The 24,362-nt window shown below is 41.9% G+C and overlaps 1 protein-coding gene across 3 annotated transcripts in view; it reads right to left on the bottom strand.

Moving 5' to 3' along the window:
* The window catches only part of ENTREP2 (endosomal transmembrane epsin interactor 2), a 280,311-nt gene that overhangs the window by 125,208 nt on the left and 130,741 nt on the right, over positions 1 to 24,362 (bottom strand). The window lies entirely within an intron of this gene.

Genomic DNA, 24,362 nt, shown 5'->3' with positions numbered 1-24,362 from the left:
AGTGCACGTCGAAATCAAGAAGCGAAAGAGCAGTCAGCAGAGGCAGGGGAGAAGCTAAGTGTTTTGAGCAAAACCAAGTGAGAGTCTGTGACAGACACTAAGGAGAGGAGCCAGCAGGAAATGAAGAAGAATGGGCACTGTTCCTCGTGAAACACTGAGGAAGAAGCTAGGAAGGTGTCCGGAGCTGATATTCGGCCTGGGCCTCGTCCCTGTGCCAGAGACCGCGGCCTTTTCTTTCTCCCTGCAGAACCTCAGAGGGCAGAGTCATAGGGACAGAGGTTAGTGGGTAGGGCCTTCGCTTTAGGTTTCTGAATGCTGAATTCACTTACTTAGAAAAGATTTTAATGTCTTTGATGTATGAGGTAGTGTTCTCAGCGTGGAGATGGAGCAATGAATAAAACTGACAAGCACATTTCATGTAGTAAGAGGGCAAGAGCCGAAATACATCACGTGAGGGATTAAAAGGGAAGGGGAAGGGAAGGGAGGGGAGGGGAGGGAGCAGAGGGGAGAGGAGGGAAGGGGTGAAGCAGGGAAGAGGCTGGAAAGTGGAGCAGTCATTTGAAGAGGGCTTGCCTTTCTGTGGGGGAGGAGAGGAAATCCCCCCCCCCACCCCTGGTGGGTTCTTTTCTGGCTGGTCAAGCAATCAAATTAACATTAAAGGGACTAGTGAGGGCCTCCCCAGTGGCGGTGGCACAGCAGTTGAGCGCTGGGTTGAGAAGCTGCTCAGCCTCTTGCAGCAGGGGTTAGATCCCGGGCCACCAGCGAGGGTCCCACATGGCGCGCAGACCTCTCCTGCCGCCCGCTGCTCCCCTCAGCAGTGTACTTCGGTCCTTCTGCCTGCTCTGCTCCCCGCTCTGTCTCTGGTGAATTCTCTCACCCTCCCGCGCTTCTGACTGTACCCAGTGCTTGTATAAATAAACCTTTAAAAAAAAAAAGGGACTAGTGAGAGACAGTAACAAATTTAATTCCATCTGTATGGAGACCCCACACGGATGTGAATTCTAAGGCCAATGGGACAAAATGAGGATACATATTCTGAGAAGTGGGATAGAGGCCTGGGGCTTAAAGTGGGGGGGGGGGTCTCACAAGACCAGGAGAGGGTAACTCATGTGATAAAAACCAGAGGCTTGTAATTAGATGTTTGTCCTGCCATACAGATTTGTTTCTCTGATAGAAGGACTATTTTGGATTAAAATCCTGGACCTCTCTGTTGGCACAAGGGGTTCAGCGTGGTGCTGTGAAGCTGTGCACAGCCTCTGCAGCACAGGTTGGAATACCGGCCGGCCAGGGAGCAACCCACATGGTGCAGCAGACCTCTCCTGTCTCGCCCGCTGCTCCCCTCAGCAGTGTATTTCAGTCAGTCTGCCTGTTCTGTTCCCCACGCTGTCTCTGGTGAATCCTCTCAACCCCCCCCCCATACCTCTGGTCTGTACCCCAGTTCTTGTATGCATAAATAAATGAATCTTTAAAAAAATCCTAAATCTTAGTAATACCCCAGTTTTCATTCTTCTAGGTGGGGAAAGGAGTGGTAATAAGCATTTCTCATGAGTCTTTATGGCCTTGACTGACCTCAGCTGGATCTTCAACTGACCTCTTGCTGAAGTGACATGTCTGGGGGAGGCCTATCATTTGCTGGTGTCACTAAAATAGTTCGTATTTGAGCAAAGATCTGAAGACGAGGATGGTGGTGCGACAGCCACCAGCAACACGGGAATGTTCTAGACTCAGGGAAGAGTGGGTAGAACTGAGTGAAGTAGGGCAGTCCAGAGAGCTGTTCGGGGTGGGGAAAGTGGGGGGGTCAGAGATTGGGAGAGCTTTGGCTTTTATCCTGAGGGAATGGGGAATCTTTAGAGAGTTTCCAAAAGGGGAGTGATGGGATTTATGACATAAGCTTCCAAAGAATCTCAAGGTTTTCCACAGTAGCTCAGTGGAAACAGGGTTCTGTGACTTCTGTAACCTCTCCTCGGATTTTATACCACCTTGAGATTCAGCCCCAGCAGGATAGAGGGCAAACATCACATGAGAAGAACTCACGGAAGAATTCAGGTAAGCAAGTTTTCAGTCCAGTAACATGGCTCAAATTCAGCACCAAGTGGTTACTTAAAAAGAAAGTGAGGGGCGAGGAAGCCCAAGGAAGGGAGCAGGTACGGCCCACACTGAGCAGGGAGAAGCGTCTGTATTGGTGTTTGAATTGAGTTCACCAAAATGGTCCCTGCTGCAGGAGGGCAAGGGATGGACTTCTTCCATACATCCTGGCACCCCAGCACCTGATTCTTGCTCAGAGGCACCTTCAGTGAAGTCGTGGTTGGGGGAAAGACTGTGATGCAGCCACTTCACAGCAAAGCCCCAACCTAGCATCTCATGAGAGGCAAACCCCACTTCTTAGTGATCTTGAATGCAACTGGGGAGGGAAAATATTACAGACTCATACCAATCTAAGGACATGGTGGGAAAAAATGCTTCCTGTAAGTTACATAACATACATGAAAATTTAATAGTCAATTTTTTCTTTCCATAATTTTGTTATCTAACTCCTGAATTCTAATCAAATATATTAACTAACTATATGAGCTAACAAGACCGTGCAGTATCAGAGGCCTAATTTGAGAGATTTGACTCAAGCACCTGAGTTTCAATTAGTAAGAAATCAGGTGGGAGGAGCAGGACCTTGGTGAGGTGACGAAGCGCAGCCAACTGGTCACTCAAGGTCCTTGCTGTTTGCCCCATGCATACTTGATGCCCCTCTTGAAGCCAGAAGAACTGACTGGGGCTGCTGTCCTTCTGCAGAGACAGCTTTCCCAGACCTTCCAGAAAGTTCTTCAGGTTCTTACATTTGTGAGCACTAGTCACTCTGCCCTGCAAAACCTGCCTCCACCACTAAAAGCCAAAAAAGTATTCTTCCCACACAGAACATAAAAGGCAAAATTCTAATCTTCATCCCATTGTCAAAAGTAAAATTTAGAAGACTCAGTTTCAGGTCCACACAATCGCAAAGGCAAAACACGGTCAGAATGTGCAGCCCAGATTAACACAGCTACTGAAACACACACAACAGTTTAATCAGGAAGGTGTCCAAGCTGTACCGCATACAAATTGGCATCAATCATGAATACATAAATTTGGCTTTTTACAATTTCATTCACGAGACTTATTTACACAGCAACTGGCAAACCGGAATGTAAACTTAACAATATAAATGATATCACAAATTGGAAACATCCCCAGCTGCCAGATACAGGAAGAAGGCCATGTTTTAGCTTCCTACGGTACTGAAAACCTTACAGTGATAATGCAATTAACTGGAAACAAGGCAAAGGGGCAGGAAACACACACCCACCAGAATAAATTAATAGGAACTATTTTCTATTTTCTGCAGACACTGAACTAAGCACGTCTGTTTAAGGCTTTCCTGCATTGGAAATACAAACACTACCAGCCAAGCTATATGTTTACTTTACACGATTATTCAAAGTAAGACACCAACTAGTTTACTCACTCCATAAAATTAGGTGTGATGATATACTGTGTATAGTTATGGATTAAGAAGCTGAGATTTAAGGGCCTCCCTGGTGGCACAAGGGGTTAAGACGCAACCTATGAAGCTATGCACAGTCACTGTAGCATGAGTTCGATCCCCGGCCAGGGAGCTACCCACATGGCACAGCAGACCTCTCCTGCCTTGCCCGCTGCTCCCCTCAGCAGTGTATTTCAGTCAGTCTGCCTGTTCTATTCCCCACTCTGTCTCTGGTGAATCCTTTCACACACACCCCACACCTCTGGCCTGTACCCAGTTCTTGTATGCATAAATAAATAAGTCTTTAAAAAGAACTTTAAAAAAAGAAGGTGAAATTTAAGTGTAGTATTTTATATTTGGGATGTAATCAAATTGAAGACAGCTAGAGCTGCATAAGAAGATAATCTGCTGTCTATCAAAGTGTCATGTTATAAAAGAGTAAAGCTGATAAATGAGAAATGGTAAAAAGAAACCTTGGAATGGTCTCTCCCGGGGGGAAGTTTCTGATACTTGCAAGTATTCAGTAGGCGATAAAGGACTCCCAACCAACGTGGGAGTCTTTAGGATGGTGCTTGCGCTGAAGTTGGCACTGTAAGTGTGTGACATGTGTAAGATAAATGTTTGCACTCCAAGAAGGAAACAGAAGTGAAAATTTAAGAACATGGTTAATGGTGTCGGCAGAAACCAACAGTCCTTTCTTCATTATTCATATCTGCCAGGTACTTTCTAAGTATTTCATATGAAAGGATAAAAGGCACTATAGTCACTATTATTATCATTCTTCTTGTACCCACTTCAAAGATGAAAAGCACCAAAAGCGGAGAGGGAAGCTAGCAAGGGTGGCCCAAGAGGCAAATCACCACAAGCACCTTTCCTGGAGTCTCAGCATCGTTAGTGGAAGTTCGCCGTGTGGAAGCAGGTGCCGAGCGGATCAGCACTGTGGTTAGTCACAGGGGCTTTTTCCTGCGGATGCTGCTATGCAGGAAAGCTTATGGTTGCAGGAAGCAGGCTTTTTCCTCCCCTGCCGGCTTTGCCGACAGCCTCTTCACGCGGCCTTGCCTCTGTCATCTGTCTGATGTGGACCATCCGTTCATTCATCATCTGACACATTTACTAACTCACTCATCATTTTGCCATTTACGAGCCTGTCCTTCCGCATTGCTCTCCACGCCCGGCTGCCACTCATCCTGACATGCCAGCCGCCTGCCACTGTCTACCAGCCAAACCGGTACTTTTCTTGGGAGCTGCTATTATCTCATTTGTCACATTATTTTATTCCTTTCTGCTTATTAACTTGCCTTTGGATAGATCCTCGATTTTTTTTTTTTCTTTCTCTCCCCCTGGGTCATCCGTTGGATTCCTTTGTCTATTATCCCAGGATATTATCCATCCTTTGTCATCTGACAGCTTTTCAGATCCCATTAGTCAAAACCCATAAACATTTTAATTCTATCTCTTGTTTCTATTAGATTAAACCTGTACAGGTGTTGCTCTGGGTAAAGTGACTTCAAATTTACATGACGATGACATTTAAATTAGCATGTATTCACTCTGGAAGATGAAGAGGTGGAATAAAATACCTGTTTCCACTCAGAAAAAGGAAAACCTAGGCTATGCCGTAGCATTTTACAAAATATGTAGCAACATATTTTTAATATTAAAAACTATATCAGGGGCATCCCCAGTGGTGCAGCAGTTGAGTGGTGGGCTGAAAAGCTTCCCTCAGCCTCTGCAGCGCCGGTTCGATCCCCGGCCACTGGCGAGGGTCCCACATGGCGCACAGACCTCTCCTGCCGCACCCGCTGATCCCCTCAGCAGTGGACTTTGTCAGTCTGCCTGTTCTGTTCCCCGCTCCAGTGAATTCTCTCACCTTCTGCGCTTCTGACTGTACCCAGTGCTTGTATAAATAAATAAATAAATCTTTAAAATAAATAAATAAAATAAAAATAAAAACTATATCATTTGAGTCCTCTCATTTCACAAGAATAGGAATATGTTCTTTCCTGGGTGGTTGAAAAAGAATCTCTTTAGTCTCCTATGGATTTTGAAGCATTTGATGGTGAGTGTATTTCGGGAAAAAGGTGGGAGTAAGTACCGCATGCAACAGAGTTGCTCAAGAACAGCAAAGGGGTGCTGAGGTGGCTCTGCATACCTGCCTGGGGGTGAGAGGGACACCTGAGGATCCTGCCCGGACAGGCTACATGTGTGTGCTTTGTGTACATGTATATATGTAAGTATTACATATGGGAGTGCGTGAGTATGTAAACACATGTCTATGAGTATACACAATACACAGCCATTCGTCTCTTAATGATAGGGGCATGTTCTCAGAATCGTGCTGTTTGGAGATTTTATCATTTGTGCAAACATCAGAGTGTACTGCCTGCCCTGCATCTAGGTGGATGATTAGTCTATGAGGACCACTGACTGTATGTTGACTGAAATGTCACTAAACGATGGAACGTAAACTACTAGAAGTAATCTTGCTCCCCCTAGGCTGGATGGCGTCGTCTGTCAGGATGCCCGACTGCACACACATAAGCACCAAATGCTAACAGTGGCTCCCTGCATAAGCCCGAGCCATGACCTCCCAGGAGCAGCATCTCACCTAGTTGTTACAATAACTTTTGTGATCTAAGTACCAGGACCCCCACTATTCACTGGCTAATGCGTGCCCTGTGCGTGCCCTGTCCCTCATGGTGAGGCTGGTCCTACTCTTCCCCTCAATGCAGAGGAGTGAGCTGAGCCGTGGCGGGATGGAGCCACTCACCCAAGGTATGAACTCAGGATTTCCATCCTCAGTGGGGAGACTAAGGCCTAGATGTTCAGAAACTTGTGTAAGTTCATATAACAAATGTAATAAAAAGACATGCATACGTACACATACATACATAAACAACTTAAATACGACCTTCCTGTCATGAGAGAGTGGGGGCTTGTCCCAGGACACCAGGGAAGATAGGGCTGATCGTAAAAGCAATACTTGGATGAAACCTGAAGACATTCTTGGATTTTCTAGAAATTTCCCAATTATAAAAAGACACTCCCCCTATGAAACACAAGCAGGCGGCAAAGACAGAAAAGGAAGACATGAGAATAACTGGCGGCCAGCTATTCGAGAGAAGAACAAATTGTACAAACCAGAAAGACAACCAAATGGCCCACCGTGTTGCAGAAGAGCAGAGCCAGTCAGGCCGGGCAAAAGAAAAAAAAAAAAAAGATGGAATTGTTTAAAACAATTGCTTAAGGCAGCACTTCCGTTTTTTCCTAAACTGCTAAATTTTTGCCTGTCCTCCCGCCACAAAGTGTGCTCTGTTCTGCTGCCTGGAGCCTGCTCTTGATGGGCTGTGTGAACTGTTCTCCAAGGGTTCAGACATGTGAGGCTCCAAGGGGAGGCAAGTCGGGAGGTGAGCGAGGTCGGGTATTTACTCCCTTTCTCCTGGACCATCGGTGTCTTCTTCAGCAAACGCCACACGTCTCAGGTGGTCCTTTCCTATGAACTCATGGTTCTCTCCAGGCCTGGTGCCACCAGCTCCCTCTGCCCTTCAGGCTCTGGCAGCTGTGACAGCGCTCCTCCGGTACTGGCCCCAGGGCCTCACCGCCCCCTGCTGGCTTCCCGTAGCCCTGCAGCCCTGCACCCAACTGTAAACAGTTTCCTCCTGGGACTCTAGTCTTTGTTGTCTGCTGGATTCAGAAGGATACTGAGTTTTAGAGCTCCAGCCATCCCCCAAGACACAGCCCCTGTATCTTTATCTGCTTTATAAACTGTGATTCTGACCATAATTTGAGTTTTACTTCCATTAAAAAAACCCCACCAATATATAGATATATAGTAGAATATATAGATGTTGATTTATAATACTGTGCACCTGAAACCTATGTAGTATTATAAACCAATCTTTCTTCATAAAAATAATCTTTAAAACAGTTCAAAAACAATCGATGAAGAGAAACTTAGGAATCACTTACAAAACTACCAAAAAGGGACAGAGAGATGCAAATTACGAGAGAAAACATATCTCACACTCAGAGGAGGCTAAAATGGCCAATAATACATGTTTCCAGAAAATAACTCCAAACAAATAATTCTGTTCTCATTATGTTGGCTTCAGAACGTTTTCGAAATTGCTGATGTTAGAAAAATGATTCCCTAAAAATTCTGAAATTAACACAAATGCTCTTACATATTGAAAGCAATAGATGGCTACTTTTTCTTATACATTGTCTGGGGGATACATATTCCTATGTACCCAACCCAGAGAACTAATGAAATCCAGAGTGCTGACACCATGAGGAGACTGGTATTAAAACATTCATAGCTGCTCAGTTCACAAAAGCCAAAAATGCATATAAATAGCCCATGTGCCATTAAATAGGAGAACGGACAAATACATCTAGTTATCTATCCCACTGTATCACAGTGAGATATACTATCACAAATACATTATAAGATGATAGCAGCGATAAAGCTGATCTGGAGTTACATGCTCAAACATGGGTGAATCCATGATTATTATACTGAATAAGAAAAAGCTTGCCATAGAGTGTGAGTTCATTTCTACAAAGTTAAACCAATAAAAATAATACTTTCTTAGGGACATGCATGTATGGGATGAATTAGGACAAGGCCATTCTATATTATAAAATGATGTAATCCACAAGTAATGTATATTACTTAAGAACATAAAATCTAAATCAAACAAGAAGTAATAAAATAAGAGATTAAGAGAAATAGAGCTTCTGTGAAAGACACTGATGTGTATCACAAAGTATAATAACTGTTTGTAGGAAAAGTCTACAAGAGGCTAAATCTAAGAGTAGGAGGCTAACAGTGGCTGTGGGAGGGGGCAAAATGCTGTGAGTGTTTTTTTCAGTCATTTCCCTGCATTTTCCACGTTTTCTGTAACAGGCATGGAACACTCACACAGTGAGGAGGGGTAAAGTATCAAGACTTGTGTTTGGTAATGAAACCATTCGTCTGAGAATATGTCTTTCTCCTCCTCCTCAAGTAAAGCTGCAAATTATCTGTGCAACTGATTTTTTAAACTTCCATTAGTCATTAGATAATATTGCTTATATCATGCTACTTTAAGTCAATTTCAATCAATTTTCCTCTCAATGGTTGAACCACACAAAGAGAATGGTAAAACAATCCAATTTGAACACTTTGAATTCTCTTTTCTTTTCTACTCAGAATTTTTTATTTTAATAAAATTGAAACTTACAGCAATTTGATTCAATACACATAAGAAGCAGGGTAAAACCTGGATGTTCCAATACTACTGTTACTTATCGTACAGCATAAAATTATTCAGGGATCAGAGATAAGTCCATGAGTAATAGTCTTCATTAAAAGTAGTTGAACATTTGAAAGAAAATCTGATAACTAATAGCCTATGAGTTACAATTTTTTTAAAACTGGATAAGTAGAGAGAGTTCCTCAGAAGTGCATATTAAATTCACTTTCAATTAGCATGTTTCAGCATTTTATTCTTATGATTTGTATGCGTGGTAATACTTATAAAATTAACTGTGCCACAGACAGACATATCACATACTTCTCAGCTGTAATAATTTTTCTATTGCTATATCTTTATAACAGTAATTGCCTTCTTTCTGAAAGAATATGCATTTTGAATCTAGTGACACTTCATTTATTACTTTTCTTATATTAGAGCTACCTCAGCATATTAGATTTTTTCCTTAACAACTTTTTCCTACTAGGAAACCATGAAGACTCCAGGGCAAAGGAAGTCCATTAGAAAGGGAAGCATTTTTTTTTCATCAAAAATGAATCTTTAATGGTTACTAGATTTGGTGGGTCAGGGTTTTATTTTGTCCAATCAGTAAACTTAATTTTTTTTAATTTTATTTTTATATTCCCCATACAATTGCAACCCCCTTATTTTGACCCCAATCCCTCCCCTCCCCGCCCCCTACCCCTCATAAAGTGTCTCTGGTTCATAGTTGTTTGTTGATTTTGGTTTTCACTTTCTTAGTTATTCATTTTCCTGGTCCCTTATTTAAGTTTTTTAGATTCCTGCTATGAGTGAGACCATCCGGTATTTTTCTTTTTCTTTCTGGCTTATTTCGCTGAGCATGATCAGAAAGGGAAGCATTTTAGAGGAAGCAGAGATTTCTAAGGTATATCTCAAACTATCCTCATCAAGAACAGACCCCCTGGGAGATCTTCCTTCCCTGTGGAGAGCAGATGGTTTTGACATATCTCTATAAACAAAGGGTAAAGTCATGTGCAAGACTCATCATGAATAGAGTGATTTAAACTGCCAACAAAGCAAAATGCACATTAAGTATGTCACCTGCCACTACATCCCCCACTCTCAGTTGAGGAGTCACTCTGCACCTTCTCTCTGGTCACTATGGTCAGTCAGAACACTCTGCTTAAGCCACTTGGCCCAGGAGATGGGGGTCTTCTCTCCCTGATGGCTGACTCTTTTCCAGACCATAAGCATCAGTTGATTAGGTCAGTATTGGGGCAAGAAGAGTCCACAGAACTCTTGGGGTCAAGGAGTCTATAACTGGGGTATCACAGGGAGCACTTTTAAGAAGTTAGTCAACTGACAGGCTGGCATCTGGGCAAGTCACCCATCTCCTGAAGCCAGAAGGGCTCAAATGCACCTGAGGACAGCTCTGAAACCAGAGCGAAGATTCAAGAACAAGTAGATAGCTCTGCCACTGCTGACCCTTCTCCCAGAAGTAACTACAGTAGGATTTGCTCTTGGACCTTGTTTTAACTTGCTTCTTGGATTTTGTTTATATTTTTCTGCTGTTCTGTAAGGATCCCATTTTCCAAACCACCTGCCCCAATCCCAACATCCCAGAGACAAGCTGAAGTCCATTCTTACTGTAAGATCCATCGGAATTAGTCTTTTCCCACTTCAGTCCCAGTAGAAGTACCAACACATGTTGCAAAGGGCAGACTCCTTGAAATCAAATCCACTTAGAATTCCCTATCCATTATTACCCCTATGACTGTAGCCAATTAAAAAATCCTTCCAGAAAGGATGCATCTTTACTTGTAGCAGTGAAGACTTGTCTTAGAGGACTGTTGTGGGCCAATGTACAAAAACACCAGGCAGGCATCAGCTTCTTATTTTATTTTTCTAAATAAAAAGGTACCTATCATTCATTTCTTGATTTAAGTACTAAATTACAATTATCTCCTTTCCTTATCTAATTATTTTAGTATTTTGTTGTGAATTATGTTTTATGAACTCATGTCATTTCCTCATCTAGACCCTAAATTTCTAGAAGTCAAGTCCATAGGTTGCACATCTTTGTTTCCAACTCATCACCCAGGTTAGTGCTTAGCACAATGCATTTTAGTAACTGGAGGTCACCTGTGGCACCACAGGCACCGAGCCTCCTCATGTGACAATTATGACAACTGTGTGTTGATACATGTCATGCCCACGACCAGAACAGACAGAATAAGGAAGCAGTTCTGAGGCCCCTGCAGAGTCAGCCTGATCACACACTCAGAGGTGAGCTGCCGAAGCACCAGGACACATGCAGCTCAACCTCAGTGACACAGCAGGACAAACTCTTCTCTTTTGGAAACATCCTTCAACTTTGCTGATGCTCACAACTGGGGACACCAAGTGTCTTATCACGATCACAAAATTGATCAGGGCCTGCAAATTTCCTTGTGGCCAGTAACCAACAGACCACACAAGTAAACCACTCAAGACACATACAGAAAGGTAGAGAGGAAGAGTCCGGCACTCCATGGAGAGAGAGACCCTGGGATATCAGGAGCATGGACTTGTGCAAGGACCACGAGCTCCTGAGCTCCAAAGACACCCCATTGTCATCAGTTCTGTGCTAACAGACCTCATCAGCCCTCTTGTTTCTGCCTTTGTGGAGAGAGAACATTTCCCAGACCAGGCTATGAGAAAAATTCAGTCTTTCTGAGAAGATTCTCAATAGCCATCCAAAAGCAATGACAGGGAAAAAAGTCTATTACCATTGCTTCCAGATACAATTTAAAATGATGCATTTACTTCACTATCCTCTTAAGCACATGATCACCTTATTAGGTATCTTTTTCAACCTTGTTTTAAAACTTCTTATCCAAATTCATTGTCTCTTGCAAAAAGAAAGCTTTATTACATTTTCAATTAGAAATGTGCCTGATAGATCAAAATGAAAGAATTTACCATTAAGAAGTAAGTGATTAAAGCAAATATAAATGACTGTCATATTTTAATAAAAATGGATATTTTATCAATGACCAGTTTTAATTTCACTTGGCCTTGAGTGGTTTCCTTTTGCTATGCTTTAATTACTTTAATTAGTCCATTTCAGTCACAGTTTTCTGGTTAGATATCTTTCCCTGGTGGAACTTAATAGTATTCATAAATTTAAAGTCAGATGTATTAGTCTATTTCCATAAACAAGATAGGTGGTTTTATTACTTAAGCTGCTTTATTAGCAAAGCAACATACCACATTGTTTCAGGGACTTTTACAAATATATGTACATCTACTTCCTTCTCTGCAACATTTAAGGAATGAAGGTTCATTTTTACTGAGATCAAACAAAAGACATTCTCTTGAAAAGAGGTCATGATCTTGACTGTAAGAAACCCCTAAAGTAGATTTATAATGAATTTGCTGAATAAATACTGGCTCCAAATACATTTACATTAAATATATTAACCTTTAACTCACCTATATTTTTAAATAGCATATTAAGCTTATATTTGAGCTCAATTTGTGGTCCTGAAAGAAAGCCTTAAAGGCTTCCCTATAATTCATATTAAAGGTTAAAGTAATTCCTACCTTTTTTCCCCACAAAACATGGTCAAACATACAAATCTTTAGTGAGACTAGGACTGAATTTCTAATGGGCACAGAAGGAAGCATTTCTGCTACAAAAATTCAAAAACACTTTCAAAAAGAAGTTAGTATATGCAGCAAAGATTTTAAATTTTCTTACATAGGAAAAAGATCAGCATAGCAATGAAGGGGGGGGCTTAAGTTCATTCATCATACACTTCCAATTCCTTGGCATTTGCATGTTTTGTTAAAAACTGCAGTTGAGAGAAACTAAAATAACAGAATCCAAGTTGAATAAAAATCAACCAAAACTACTTTTTTCATCAACTGTCCATAGGTTTCCAATAAAATGAACACTGATAAGAATTAGCCATTTATACATTAAGTATACATATATAGGGTTATTATCTTTGTATTTAGGATTAATTATCAGTCACATTAATACCATTCCTGGGACAGCTCTAATGGATGGAAAGGACTGGAAAGATCTGACTAGTGCCCTATATGATGTGGACACTAATCATGGCTCTTGGTACCACACACTTGAGTTCATCATGGCTAGGATGTTCTCTGCAGCTTAAGAATTGCCAAATGCCTGCTTGAATGAATGAAAACTTGAAGTCCATTTTTTTGAGAAAAGAAAATATGAAAGACAAAATCCCCCTATATTTAGCATCTTTTAATTAAATTTATTTTATTTTCTTTCTTTTTAAAGATTTATTTATTTATGCATACAAGGCCAGAGAGGTGAGAGGGTGAGTGGATTCACCAGAGACAGAGTGGAGAACAGAACAGGCAGACTGACTGAAATACGCTGCTGAGGGGAGTAGCGGGTGAGTCAGGAGAGGTCTCCTGCACCATGTGGGTAGCTCCCTGGCAGGGGATTGAACTCATGCTGCAGAGGCTGCGGGCAGCTTCATAAGTTATGTCTTAACCCTTTGTCCTACCAGGAAGGCCCCTTAATTAAATTTAAACATCTCAAGTTAAGGCAATGCAGTACAGTGATTAAGAGCAATCTGTCTGGACTGTGTTGGCCCACCAGCCAATCCAGCCCACAGTCCATCCCAAACACATCTGTGCTGTGTCTCAGTTGCTCTTTCAGGTGGGATGATAACAAAGGTGCCCCATCAGGATGTCATGAGAACTAAGCGGTGTAAACAGTTCAAAAGGCTCTGATACACAGTATGTTTTACATCCATGCTAGTTAGTATGAAAGTTAAATGGAAATGATAAAATGGATCTGGTGCAATTTTTTTTAAAGATTTATTTTATTTATACACGAACTGGGGTACAGGCCAGATGCGCAGGAGGATGAGAGGATTCACCAGAGACAGAGCAGGGAACAGAACAGGCAGAATGATTGAAATACACTGCTGAGGGGAGCAGTGCGGGAGACAAAAGAGGCCTGCTGCGCTATGTGGGTTGCTCTGCAGCTGGCGGGGATTGAACCAGCACTGCAGAGGCTGCAGACAGCTTCACAGTGCTGTGTTCAACTCCTGCACCACCAGGGAGGCCCTCTGGTTTAATATTTTTAAGTGCCTCTGGTGGTTCTGATATACAAACTGATTGAAGAAACACTGTCCTAGAAGCTAAGAGGATGGACTCTCAATCACTGCCTGGGTTTAACCCTGAGATCTACCACTTACTAGCTCGGGCATGACTAAATCTTGTACTCACATCACAGAATGGTACTTAGAATAGTTTCTGAACACAGAGAGTGATCAATAAATGTTAGCAATTATTGTTGTCATAACGATCATTACCATCATCACTATGATAATCATAATGACCATCATCATTGTGATCCTGAGCATCATCATCATGACAACCACCATCACCACCACCACCATCCATCATCATCATCATAACCATCATCATCATGCACATTACCATCATCATTACCATCATCATGATCATCATCACCATCATCATTATCATCATCACATCACCATCATCATGACTAACACCATAACCACCACCATCATCATTATCACATCATCACAATCATTGTCATTGCCATCATCATCATCATCATCATCATCATCATGACCATCGCCATCATCATCATGACTATCATCATCATCATCATCATCATCATCATGACCATCATCATTACCATCATCATTATGATCATCATCACATCATCTTCATCATCATAATCATCATCACTGTCTTCACTATGATGATCAAAATGACCACCACCACCACCATCACCATCATCATGGCATCATCATGATCATCATCACAACCAACACCACAACCGTTACCACCACCACCACCATCACCATCACATCATTGTCATGATCTGCCAGAACAAGCACAGCTTGAGGTACCACTGAACCTTTGCAACAGACCTTGAAATCAGGGAAAGAGAGAGGAAAGGCAGCTTTGGCATGGTAGAAAAAAGACTCAAGTTTTTGTCTCATGAGCCTGCCTCACATCTCAGAAAGCCTGAAATAGATGCTGCTAGTCAACATCCTCCCACTTTTATCAATCCCAAAAATGTCTCTGCATTGTGGACCAGGCCTACTAGGATGGAGTTTGTGGGAGGAACTAAAACTATTGTACTCCACTCTCTGCCCCCCACCACAAAAACCACAGGAAACCAAGTAACACAGTCCTTCTTTTGAAAATATAAATAGGGTAATCAAGGGTGGGTTGATATTTAAGTAAAACAAATACCATGAATAAGGACATAGATGAGAAAAGCAACCATCTGACCTGTGGGGGAAGGTGAGAATACCCAGAAGTGAGGGAATCTGATAAACAAAATTTTAATTAGTGCTCTTGAAGGAGACTGCACTCATATAAAGTGAGTGCTTCATAAAATCTAAATACACTGTTATGAAGGAGAAGCAATTAGAGAATAACAGAGTTCTTTGAAAATAACATAGCTGCCTGTCAAAATGAAAAATTCAAGAGAATGGTCAAACAGTACAATAAATATGACTGAGATTCAAATTAGCTAACCAGAAAATAAAACAGAAGAAACATCCCAGAAAGTAAATAAAAAGAGAAGGAAGATATTAGAAAACATTAAGAATTCTATAGCATCAATTTCCCAGGTAGAATATCCACCTACCTGCTTTAAGTAGGATAAACACAAGAAGGCAAAGACATATTAAGAGACATAGCTAAAAACCTAATAGAGTCCACTAAAAACCATAAATGTCAAGAATGAGTCTGAGAGTTTCACAGGCAATTCTGGTCCCCATCACCAGTTGCTGGGCACCTACCTACGACACTGCAGGTCAAACCTGGAGACCAAAGTCTTAGGAACAAGAAGAGAGATTGTGCCTCTGGAGCCTAAATCAGAATTGAGTCTTTAGGCGGACTGGAGACTTAGTGGGTAGTATCCCGGGTCAGATTTAGGCTCTGGAAAGAAAGGATGGGCATAGTTTCTGGCAAGAGTGTTAGAGTTAGGGTTTGGTGCCTGGACCAAGGAATTAGGCATCAGAGTGACCAAAGGCCTCCGGTTCTGTTCCTGACACAAACAATGGCCCCAAACACACCACAGAGTCTACCAAGACCCTGTGGTGCCACCGGTGACATGGCTACCTAACCAGCCTCAGCTGACAACCAGGTGCAAGAGAGATGGGGGATGGGACAGTCAGGTGGTCAATTCCAAGAAGGATTGTGCTACTTCTTGCATTCCAGGATTTCACAGCTAAAATAGATCTACCAAAAAAATTTTACAGTGGCATACAAGAATAGCCATCTTTCTAAGATCCCATAAAGTTTTCCATCACCCGTGGCTTGTTCCCATGACAAATCCACATACATCCATCTTGGCTATTTAACATCATCATTTCAAAACACACAATTTGATGATTGTATCAGAGTTCAGAGTACAGAATCAGTATATAAGTAGAGATTATTGCAAGGAATTGTTCTGTGTCACTGTGGTAACTGGCTAGATAAGTCTGAATTCCAAAGTACAGGCTGGAATTCTGTCAACAGGCAGAATTTTCTCTTCTGGAAAAGCCTCCCCTTTGTCCTTTTAGCCTTTCAGTTGATTAACATAAGCCCACCAAGATTAATAGGATAATCTCCCTTAGTCAAAACCTAGTGATTATGAGTTTTAATCACATCTACAAAATACCTTCTCTGAGGTACCTATATCAGTGCCAGGAAAATGAGGGCCTGCCCTGGCAAATAAAACCAACAATTTCTAGCCACATTTTGTCAACCTAGAAACCCTAAATAATTTCCAAATTTGAAAAAAAATGGGGCCTCCCTGGTGGTGCAGGCAGTTGAGCGCCGCACTGTGAAGCTGTTCACAGCCTCTTCAGTGCGGGTTCGATCCTGGCCGGCCAGAGGGAATCCCACATGGCACAGCAGACCTCTCCTGTCTTGCCCGCTGCTCCCCTCAGCAGTGTATTTCATCAGTCTGCCTGTTCTGTTCCCCGCTCTCTCTCTGGTGAATCCTCTCACCCTCCCATGCATCTGGCCTGTACCCTGGTTCTTGTACTAAAAAAATAAATAAATCTTTTTTAAAAAAAGGAAGAAATTTCCCCAGAAAAATTTCTCTTTAGATAGCCACTAGACAAATAATTAGATTTAGAAGAATAGTTCACTGTGATATGGTATAACAGGATATGGTAGCTAACACAGCAAAACACAATACCAATCCAGAAACTATAACAGAAAATCCCATTTCTTAAAATTAGATATTCTTTCTCCAGAAATTTATCTACAAAATCAATGAAATAAGAATCAAAGTCACACCATTATCAGCATAAAATACAATCTTATTCTAAAAATTTCTGAAAAGAAAATGACAGCAGTAGCAAAAAAATTATGAAAAAATAGATAAGAGTGATTTAATATAAAGCTAAAACAGTGTAGTAATGGCTTAGAAATGAACAAATACATTCATGAACAGAAAAGAGAGTAATAAACAGGTCCAGGTCCAGAGTAGGGTGAGGTGAAGGACACCAAATGTGAAGTGAAACAGTAAACGTTCCAAAAATGGTGTTGAAGAAATGGCTATCCATTTGGAAAAGACAAAGTTGGAGCTTCATTTCATACCATATACAAAAAACAAATTTTGGGATGAATTACCTAAATATAAAAATTGAAACTATAAATGTTTTAGAAATACATAGGAAAATAAATCCAGAAGGATAGGCAACAGGAATCTTTTAAAGTAAGAAAGAATCCCTAGAAGTCACATTAAAAACAACAACAACAATAACAAACAGTTTGCAAGATAAAACACTAACAATTCTAAATTTTTAAAAAGAAGACACTTCATTAAAAATTCAAAGACAAAAACAAACAACAGACTGGGATAAATTATTAGCCACTTGAAACAGAAAAGAAACTTCTACATGAAGAAATCCCACAAATCAATGAAAGGGTCTTACAGAAAAATAGACAAAGATATGTATAAGTGATTCACACAGAAATTCAAATAGGTAATGAACTCCTGCTATTTGTTTTCTTTCTGTCTCATCTACTCTTTGTTCTTGTTTTCACTCTTTTTTTTTTTTTGCCTTCTTTTAGATGAATTGAGTAATTTTTTAGGATTCCATTTTATTTACTTGTTGACTTATTAGCCAACTCTTCAGTATTTTATTTGTTTGTTTTTTAATCTTTTTAAAAGATTTATTTATTTATGCATATAAGAACTGGGGTACAGGCCAGAGGTGTTGGGGTGGGTGAAAGGATTCACCAGAGACAGAGTGGGGAATAGAACAGGCAAATCCACTGAAAATACACTGCTGAAGGGAGCCGGGGGCGAGTCAGGAGAGGTCTGTTGTGCCATGTGGGTAGCTCCCTGGCCGGGGATCGAACTCGTGCTGCAGTGGCTGTGGACAGCTTCATAAGTTGTATCTTAACCCCTTGAGCCACCAGGGAGGCCTTGTTTATTTGTTTTAGCAGTTGCTTTAAGGTCTAGAGTATATATATCTTTAACTCAATAGTTTATCTTCAAGTGACATTATACTTCTTCACATACAGTTTATGAACCTTACACTATGTACTTCTACCCCTTCACCTTTATATTCTTTTTTGTACAATTCAATTATTACATATGTCATTATAAATCCCACAATACATTATTTTTCTTCTTACTTTCTGTTTTTTATGCATATAGAGTGAGTTTCTTCGATCTGTGGGTTGAGTTCTTTATCCAATTTTGAAAAATACATTTGGGTGTTATTTCTGCAAATTTTTTTTTCTGCCCATCCCCACCCCTTTAGGTTTCCCACTCCACATGTTAGATTTCTTGACATTGTTCCATACAGCTCACTAATCCTCTTTTCATTTGTTACAGAATTCCCTCTTCCTGTGCTCTGCATTTTTTAAAATTAATGACATATCATTACTTTACATCCTTGTTTGCTTTTTTCACAGCATAGGATTTCTCCCCTCAGGTGTGGCCTAGGTTTTACATTTTTTTTTCATATTTCTGTGGTCATGTCTCTGAGTTCACTAATCTTTTCTAGTCTCTAATCTGTTGTTAGGGAATCTTCTCTCTCTTGCACGATAGTTTTCACCACTATACATTTAATCTAAATCTTTTTTAATATCTTCCTGTTTTTACTTAACATTTTGAACATCTGAAATGCAGTTACAGTAAACTTTCAAGTCCTCATCTGTTATTTCTAACATCTGGGTCAGTTTTCTATCAGTTTCAACTGTTTTATTTTTCTCATCATTTCAGGTTGTATTTTCCTATTTCTTTGCATGCCTCCTCAGCTTTGATTGGAAGCCAGACATTGTGAATATTATCTTGTTGGATGATGGATATTTTTATTTTCCTACAAACATTTTTGAACGTTGTTCTGAGACACAGTCAAACTACTTAGAAATGATTTGATTTTTGGATCTTTCTTTTAAGATCTTTGGAACCAGAACAACATTTAGTCTAGGGAAAATTATTCCCCACCACTGAGAGAAGATTTTTCTGAGGTTCTACCCACTTTTCCAATGAATTGTGATGCTTTCCAGGATGGATGACAGCAAAGCCCTGCTTTAGCCACTGGCATCCTGCCTTCTAATTCATTCAGATAACATTTTTCTGACCTCAGCCTCTTCCCTCACTTGAAAGAGCTAATGATTATCACGTGCATACTCACAAGGGATCCTCTGCAGATCTCCAACTGTCTCTGAAAGTCTCTCCACTCTGGCATCTTGTCTCATAAACTCTAGCCACTTGGAATTCTCAGCCAGCTCTCCTTAACTCAGCAAGCACACCAGGCTCTGCCCAATTCCCTTCACCTGTGGGGCAGCCTAGACACTGTCTCACAGCTAAAGGTTGGAAAACCATGGGATTTATCATTAATGGCAGAGGATCACAATGGAGGAATATACAGTTGGAACAGATTTATTGATATGGATCTCACTAAGAAGAGATTCTGGCATCCCATGTTTGAGCTGGAAGAGTTAGAAAGGATTCTAACAGTTTGTTTGGCTGGCTGGAATATGAACTCAAAAGTAGGCTGCACTAAGTGATGAGGAAATGCCAGACTTTCTTGTTATACCATAGAGGAAGGGATCCAAAGGTTTAGGGAGATGGGGTGATAAAGTTCACTGCTTACATAAGAGCTAATCACCCATACCTAGAGGATTCAGAGAATACGCGTTTCACCATAACTGTGAAAAATTCACCCGAAAGGGGAGCTCCAGCTTGCTTGAACAGCTCTGTGGTGACTATTCTATTAGTCAGAAATTACAGTAGGATATATGTGCTACCATCAAACAAGGGTGGCCAAGTGAAGTGAGGATTATGGGATTCCAGGGTGACAGGGGCCAAGTGGCAGCACTTAACAACCAAAGACTAGGCAGTGTGGTCACTTTATGAAGGGCCTGAGTCACTGAGATCTTTAATGCTGGTTTCCAGAGGCTGTTTCTCTGATTGAACCTTGACAGATACACATTCCTATTTGGGTTGATAAAATGTAGTAATAAAAGCAAACCACTATCTGCAGTCATTACAGGAAACAGATGCAGTTCACTCAAAAAATTAAGACTAGAAATACCACGTGATCCAATAATCCCACTCCTGGGCATTAATCTGAAGAAGATGAAAACACTAATTCAAAGAGATATATGCACCCCCATGTTCATCACAGCATCACTCACAATAGCCAAGAGTCAGAAACAACCACAGTACCCATCTATGCTGAGTAGTTATAGGCGTGATATATAAACACAAAGGACTACTACTCAGTTATTTAAAAAAAGATGAAGCCCTGCCATCTGCAACAATATGACCCAGAGGGCATTATGCCTAGTGAAATATATCTCATGAAGAAAGACAAATACCGCATGATATCACTCAGGTGATAAAGAAGCAAAACAAGTGAGCAAACAAAAAAAACCCTCAGACTTTAAGAACAAAATGATAGAGGGCCTCGCCTCGCTTGTGGCTTAGGGGTTAAGTCTCAGCACTATCACCACCATGGCCTGAATTCAATCCCCTAACACATCTGGCACAGCAGACCTCTCCTGTCTCATCTGCTGCTGCCCTTAGCAGTGTATTTCAGTCAATCCGCCTGCTCTGCTCCCCACTCTGTCTCTGGTGAATCCTCTTACCCTCCGTGCCTCTGGCCTATATCCCAATTATTCTATGCAAAAAATAAATAAAAATCTTTAAAAAAAAAAAAAAGAACAAAATAATAGCTACCAGAGGTCAGGGAAACAGGTAAGCAGGAAAAAGGGGGTCCATCGTACAGTGATACATGGACACTAGGCTTGTGGTGATGTATGTACTGTTGTGTACACAGATGCTAATCTACAAGGCTGTACATCTGAAACCGTCATCATGTTATAAACCAATGTTACTTTAAAAATTTAACCAAAATTTAAAAAAATAGAAGAGAATACAGAAACACCCAGAGGCCATCACCAAGTCATGGAGAGAGGTTTAGAAGAAACCAACCGCCATGACACTAGGATCTCAGATTTCCAACCTCCGTAAGTAACTTCAAGAAAATAAATGTCTGTTATTTACACCACCCAGTCTATGGTGCCTTGGGTGGCAATGCCAGCAAACTAATTACAATTTTCAAATTAGATTAATTCCTGAAAGTGAAATGCTCAATAAATGATGTCATTCATTGTCAAAATAAAATGAAAAACTAAACCACTGTTTGAGTTAACCAAAAAGCCAGATTCTGCATGTACTTTATCTAACATAATATGCAAACAGCACTGGCTCTCTATGGTACTCATGCCGACAGATTAGTGCTCTTAAATACAGACTTATTTTGCTCTAAAAAACAAAACTGTCAAAAAAAAAAAACTCTAAAAAATGTTTTCAATTCCATGCATATTAGCCTCTCAATAGTATTAGTTATTAAAAATAATCTAGTGACCAGTTCAGTACCACTCCACTCAAGTTTTCACATTATTATTATACTACTGATGATTATGTGCAAGAGTATTTCATTATTGATACATAAGCAATCACAAGATGCTTCACTGAATCTTTCAAAAAAGTACCTAATCAGAGTTCTATCATCTCATTCCTAATTGGCATCCAGCATAATGTAGAACCTTTTCTAGTTTAATGTAAGGAAGACAATTATCTCAATCATAGGAGACACTTAGCACATATTTAAAAAAAAAAAAAAACACAGTAATGTGAAAATACATACTCTTTGTTGACATAGCGATCATCAGTTTTCCGCATTTCGAAAGGCTCATATAAAATACCATAGCAGGGCCTCCCCGGTGGCGCAGCTGTTGAGTGCTGGGCTGCGAAGCTGCCCGCAGCCTCTGCAGTGCCGGTTCAAACCCCGGCCGCCGGCGAGGCTCCCACATGGCACGCAGACCTCTCCTGCCACCCGCTGCTCCCCTCAGCAATGTACTTCATCAGTCTGCCTGCTCTGCTCCCTGCTCTGGCTCTGGTGAATTCTCTCACCCTCCTGCAATTCTGACTGTACCCAGTGCTTGTATAAATAAATAAATAAATCTTTAAAAATAAAATAAAATACCGTAGCAAAAATTCACAGTACGTGCCATCTTTTTCTCATTCATGAAACACATTCACTGGCCTGCAAGGGGGTAGCCTCCTTCCGCATCCTCACCAGACAGCCTCCACACTCCCACCTCCCTCTCTCCTAAGGGAGCTTCTTCTGCAGCACATCGGTCAGTCTGGGCGGGCCGGTTACATCCTCCCTCATCTCACCCTGTCTTCAAGGCTCAGCCTGATGAGAAGCAGATACAGCAGATGCTTTGACAGGCCCAAGCTCACCGCCCTTTGGAGGAAATGTAGTGCCAACCGACCCAGGGCCACGCCAAGACCCTGCCATCAGGGTGGCCCACGCACCACTGCAACATCAACTGTCCCCAAGTCTCCAGCCTGCTGGCCCACCCTGCAGATGTGGACTTGCCAGTCTCCATGACTGGGCGATCTATAAATAAAAACACAGCTGACCCGATATATATCCACAACACACAGACACAGCTCCTTCTCTGTCGCTCTGTCTCACGGATAACTTCATACACAGGCCATCACCGGGAGGAAGGCAGTGTGTTCCCCTTATAGTGAAATAGGTGTAGATACAGATGCAGATATTGATGGGACTGTGTGTGAGTACATGTGTGGGTACATTATATTATTAGTTATATTTGTCTGGAGAACCCCAGTACCTCTACACAGTGTGGTTTCCTCCCAACCATTGTTACTGTGATTGTGAATGAAAATAAAGCTGAAGCCAAGGCCAAGTCAATGATCACAGCTCAGAGAGTGTTTTTGCTACTGAAAATTATTGTGTTCAACACAGAAGAAGGTTCTTCTGGTCAAGACAACCACCCACCTGCCAGAATTTCTGCTCCTCCCTGCCCCCCCACCCCCCGCCCAAGTGCCTAACCAGGCGAAGACCATCTGTTCCCACCTCGTCCCTAACTAGACAGGCCCCATGACAAGCTCTCCCTTGGTCTGAAGTGCATGTGACAAGAGTCACTTTCAGGCTAGGGACATTAAGAAGCAGGTGTTCCTCTTCCCCTATCCTCCCCCTTCTGCTGAAATGCAGGGGGTCCACAGGCCTAGGGAACTGTAGGTCCCAGGTGGAAGTCACCAGGGTTCTGAGTCACCCATGGAGGGGAGCAGGCCGCTGCCTGAAATGCCCTGGACAGGGCAAGATGCAAACTTGCATTGTATTAAGCCACCAAAAATCTGGGGTTTGCTGGGCAGTTAGTGCTGCCCTAACTAAGCCCTGTCCTCCCTGAGGAAGGAGAGTGGCCAGTTAAGCTAGATGAACACCTTCTCCTCTGCTTGCTTGGCTTGGAGGAGACAAATGATGGGAGGAGCTGCTGCCCACTGCCAGGAGAGAAGCTGGTCCAGCTCCCATCAGCAGGCTGGTGGGCACAGAAAGCTCCATGGCAGCAGCTGCAGCTGATGCTGTGCCCCCCAGAGGGAGGTCCTGAGACCCCACCCTCCTGCTCTGACATCCCAGAGATATGCTTGAGCCACCTGGTCCACAGGAGTTGGGACTCCTTTTCCACTATAAGCCACAAGCACCCTTCCAGGTAAAATGCCCAGCCCCGTGAGAATCTCCATTCCCAGGGCCAGGGCTGGGCGTGCCTGGGGGATGGGGCCTTCCTCTCTTATCTCACCCACCCAAGGCCAGCTTCCAGGGCTTGCTGTGTCTGCACTGCGGGGCCAGCGATGAGGTAGGTGCATCCTGTCCCCTGATGGCCCAGGCAAAGGACATCAGGCCCCAGGGCCAGGGTGTCTCTGCTGTTTCCCTCTGCACAAGAAGTCAGTTTCTTGAAAGGCAAGCTGGGATTTACTTTCAAATAACCCAGCAAGGGGCTTGGAAGCAACAAGACAAGCCAATGTTGATATTTGTTGAAAATGGATGGGGGTTCCTGGGGTGCACTGAACTACTTTGGAGCATGTTTGAAAAATTCTACATAAAACATATTTAAAAGAAACCTTTCTTGACATATTGTAAAACAGGCTCCTGATAGCTTTTCCAAATGCCATGGTTACCCTCATGAAAGAGGAGGTGTTTACGACAGACAGATTTATGGGTTTTTTTTCTATTTCCATTAATATTTAGTGCATGTCATTATCTCCAAGTCTAATC

Source organism: Talpa occidentalis, unplaced genomic scaffold (assembly GCF_014898055.3).
Source record: "Talpa occidentalis isolate TD23 unplaced genomic scaffold, MPIMG_talOcc4v2.1 talOcc4.14, whole genome shotgun sequence".
Classification (NCBI taxonomy): domain Eukaryota; kingdom Metazoa; phylum Chordata; class Mammalia; order Eulipotyphla; family Talpidae; genus Talpa; species Talpa occidentalis.
Note: the sequence above shows the minus strand (reverse complement) of the source record. Positions and strands in the feature narration are given on the sequence as shown.